At 39.5% G+C, this 4,350-nt stretch overlaps 1 protein-coding gene across 2 annotated transcripts in view; it reads left to right on the forward strand.

The window, feature by feature from the left end:
* The window catches only part of ptpn11 (protein tyrosine phosphatase, non-receptor type 11), a 34,919-nt gene extending 31,260 nt beyond the window's left edge, over window positions 1-3,659 (forward strand). For both annotated transcript variants that reach the window (XM_015376813.1, XM_015376814.1), the window contains exon 16: window positions 657-3,659. The gene's annotated coding sequence lies outside the window, so the exon portion shown is untranslated. The remainder of the gene's footprint in view (window positions 1-656) is intronic.
* The last annotated feature ends 691 nt before the right edge of the window (window positions 3,660-4,350 follow it).

Raw genomic sequence — 4,350 nt, forward strand, 5'->3', positions numbered from 1 at the left:
GGCTCGGTAACCGCACCGGAGCCAGTGTGAGCAAGGGGCTACAAAAACTCAATCCTGCTTAATCCTGTGCCAGCTTGCCTAACCTCAACCTAAACTAATTCCTAGCCTTAGTCCTGCACCTAATCTTGAGCAAAAAAGGCAGTAGGAGCGAGCAGAGTGTCCTCACTTTACAAACGGTCCTCCCTTTGATGGCAAAATTTGGAAACATCGTCCTCACTTTACAAACGGTCCTCACTTTGTAAAGTGACTTTGTAAAGTGAGGCCGATGTTTCCAAATTTTGCCATCAAACGGTCCTCACTTTGATGGCAAAATTTGGAAACATTATCCTCACATTTCGACAAATTAATTGTAGCTATTCAGATATAGAAAATAGATAATTTATATGAAATCAGAAGCAGGTCTGTTATTTATTCAGGGGGTTTGTGTAAGTAAGGCACCGAGGAGGTGGAGTTACGTGATCAATGGGGAGCGAAAAGTAGTGATCATCTGTCTGAACAGTCAGATGATCAGATGTTAACCGAGTTCACTATAAAGTCCGCCATATGGTCCCCGCTCTATATAGTGATTGAGGGATTTAGGGGTCAGGGCGGATGTTCTGACACAACCCTAATGTTTAAGGTTACATGTTCTAATTTTATTTTTTTATTCTCTTCAGGATCTGGACAGTTTTTCGCCAGCTACACCTTGACGCCTGAGACTTGACCATGTAGAACCATTTTTGGGGGAGGGGCAACACACACACATAAAAACACACACACAACTACACCACAAAAGCCCAACTAAAACCTGAGGGAGACCAGACGGCCTGCTCATAATCTTGTTGCGCTTTCTTCTCGACCATTTTCCCTCAAGTTGAATTCTTAACCACTGTGATCATCGGAGGAGCCTTGGAGAAGCCAAACACGTCACCCTGCTGAACTCCGGCTCCAGCTCAGCCTTAGGGACGGTACCCAACAAGCGCTGCTGACCGAGCGCACTCTTCTCAGAGGGAAAACCACCCAGCTAACCTTCCCTCATCTTCTGTATTGTTCATTTCTTTTTCCTTATTAACCAAAGTTATGTAGAGTATTTAGAAACGTGTGAGGAGTTTCTTGGAAACGGCCTGAACCAAACAAATAAGTGAGTTTTCTCTTTTTCTTCAGCTATTTTTAGCTGCTTTATGTGAACAGTTAAAAGGTTTTTAACCGGTTAGCCTTTAATACAGAAAAAGATGGTGGTTTCTGACTTACAGGCCAAAAGTAACCATCTATTAATGTATTTAATGAAAAAAAAATATTTCGTATTAACCTGGATCTATAACCCTGTGACTTCTAAAATGAGGGTTTTGTTTTTATGGTAGTTGAACCATCTTAAATGCACTCGAATGAAACTTATTGAGTGTAAATGTTCTCTTTTTTTTCTGTCTTCTAGTTTACATAGGCTTTACGATCTGTCGATGGAATTAGCGTGTTTATTAATCATTCCTTAGCTGAAGCCGGTTATCCTTAACGCTGCACTCTTCTTCAGAAACAGTTTGAGTCTTGAATCAGCTTTTTATAAATGATCTGATTTGGGGTTTAGTGAGGAGTCACCACGGCGGCCTGTATTTCTGTCGCACTCGGTATGTTGACATATTGAGCATTCAGGGGAATCTGTTGTGTATCTCACCTGCAGGCTTTGCCTCAGGTCCATTTTTTATTTTATTTTGTTTTTCAAGTGCATTTCATGTTTTTTTCTTTTCAAAGAGATGCCTGTGTGTACCATTGCCTTTTTGTGAACACCGCCTAAACTTAAGTTTGAGAGTCACTGTTTAACGAAACGATTGCACATCTCTCAGCTTCTAAAACGTATATTAGTCACTGTTGTTTAAGTTGGATTAATTAGATTTTTTTTTAATGCACATTTATGTGCAACACAGCTATATAACCTTTTAGGGAGACATTTCAACTTCTAGTGTTTAAAAAGAAAAAGTTTGACATTTTGTGGAAAGAACTTATTCAGTTTATCACACTTGCATTTATTTAGTTTTTTGCCTTTTTTTTTTTCTTCTCAAAATGTATTCCAGAATTTAATGACACCTTATACGACTTTCCTGGATTTTCTCACTAACTTATAAGCAACTCGATGCTTTTCTTTAAATCCGGCGTTCCACATGGCAGCGTCCTTAGCCCGCTTGTTTTTGTTTATCGAGACCGTTGGAAAACAACAACAAAATCGGCACCGACTGACCTAATAATGATGGACGCCCGATATTGAGCAGGCTACACCATGACTTATCCTAATGTTAAAAAGAAATAAAAGCCTGGCCTTTAGCAAGCAGGATAAAGAAAATTCACCCCGTTATGTTGATGGTAGGGCTTATGAGAGGTTTAGCAGTTTCAGAAATGCAGATCCTTTACGTCTGTGGAAACGGTGGTGCCACTCCTTTCAGACGGGCCACTCCGCCCCAGCAGCTACTGTTTAGCTGTTTAGCTAGTTCACCATGAGCGCATTTGGAGGGATATTGAAGTAAAAAGCATCTAGAACACACAGGCAAGCTTTGTAATACTGTCTGTATAAACTGTTTCAAACTATATTAAGATCAACATATATAGTTACATCATTGTGTGTAGTACATTTCAGCCTACAGTTAGAAACTGACTGAGAAATGTAGAGCTGTAGTGCAGATGAGGTTAAAAATAAGGTGGTTTCATGAGGAAGTTCTAGTTTCATATATCAGGTTAACAGTCAGCATCTATATACATATAGATGGGTTTTTTTCTGAAGCTTGTGTAATGAGTTTTTTTCTTCTTTTGAAATGTCAAAGTCTTCGCAATCAGCTGTATTTTGCAGGGCAGTCACCAACTCCCCCCAAGTCATCTGACTAAGCTCTGCTGCACTCGCTTTTCTATCGTTCTGCCTTGAGAAACTGCAGTGTTGTGGTTGCAGTTACTGTTACAGTGCTGACTCAGAGCGAGCGAGGGGGATAGAAAGAGGAAGCTGCTGCATTCTTTGCCTTCCGAGAAGTTTCTCCACGGCCACTGATCTGGGACACAACAGCTTCTCTTTAACTTTAGGAAGTCCTCTCTGTTCCATTCAGTATTCCAACGCCATCTTCTGATAGAGATGCTCTGTGATGTGCCGTTATGTCGGAAGGAGGACTCAGTTCTCGTCTAGTCTCTTCTGGAGTGCTTGCTTTGTGTGTGTTGTGTGCTTGTGTTCTCGGATGCTTTCCTTGTTTTTTTTTCTTCCTCCTAGATGATTACTCTTCTTCATGAATCACAAAAGCAATTTTAATGCATAGAGGTGCCTTCTATGCGTTTGTGTGTAAAACGGCTGTCGAAGCAAACTGCTCCTCAAGCTCCAGCGCCATCTAAGAACCTGTAACAACTAAATGTGAATCCTTTCATCATGAACGTGCTGAACAAAAAAAAAAACCTAAATAAAAACAGGATCCTGAAGCAAACTATATTTTTTAACATGTATATTGTACATGAACACCAAGTAGAACAGAATGTACTTACTAAAACATATCTACTTGCCAATAAAATATACTGTATGTATATTCCTGCAGCTTTTCTCCCCATGACACAGGGAGGAACCTCACAGAGCTTAAGAGGTGTATTGTATGACTCTCAATGCAGTTAACCATGTTAACTTCCGTAACAATAAACGGCTAACCCATGCCTTGTTAACGGACCGTCTCTTGTCTTCTTGATTCTTTTAGTTTTTTGGGGGTCTTTTTATTTAGTATTTTTCAATTTAGCATAAAACAGACAAAAAGAAAAGTGAAAAGAGAAGGGCAACAAAAATACAACAAAGGTATACCAGAGTCCATGTTTATGGGATGTGGGGGTCGCACTGTTCTTATATAGGTTTGTCTGGCGTTCCAGTTTTATTGAGGGGAAGTTCTTTCTGATTTGTGTAATTAAACCAAGTTGTTTCAGGTATTTGGACTTTATCCCTAGATAGTACGGTATTTTCTCCATTGTGAAGATTTCCTCTACTACGGTATTCATATCCATTGTGTCAGGTGTGGAGGGTCACTTTTTAACCATTTTCTGGTAATCGCCTTTTTTAGATGCCACTATCAAGATTTTTTGGAGATGGATGTCTTTCCTGAGTATCTCTTATCGGTTTGTATTTTTGTACTTTGAGTATGTAGTCATTTATTTGTAATTGAGGTGTTATAAAGTAGAGTATAACATTTTTCCAGCCAAATTCCCTCCAGTTTATAGAGCTTGTGGAGGACCTTTGTGTTTTGCACATTGAAAGCCAGTCACTCTTTGACAGTTTCACTTTCAATTCCGCTTCCCATTTGGACTTTATATATAGTGAGTTATTTCCATTTAATTTTTGTAGGGTTTTATATAGCTTAGATACAACTTTTG

This window comes from Cyprinodon variegatus, unplaced genomic scaffold (assembly GCF_000732505.1).
Source record: "Cyprinodon variegatus isolate N-32 unplaced genomic scaffold, C_variegatus-1.0 Scaffold142, whole genome shotgun sequence".
NCBI lineage: Eukaryota > Metazoa > Chordata > Actinopteri > Cyprinodontiformes > Cyprinodontidae > Cyprinodon > Cyprinodon variegatus.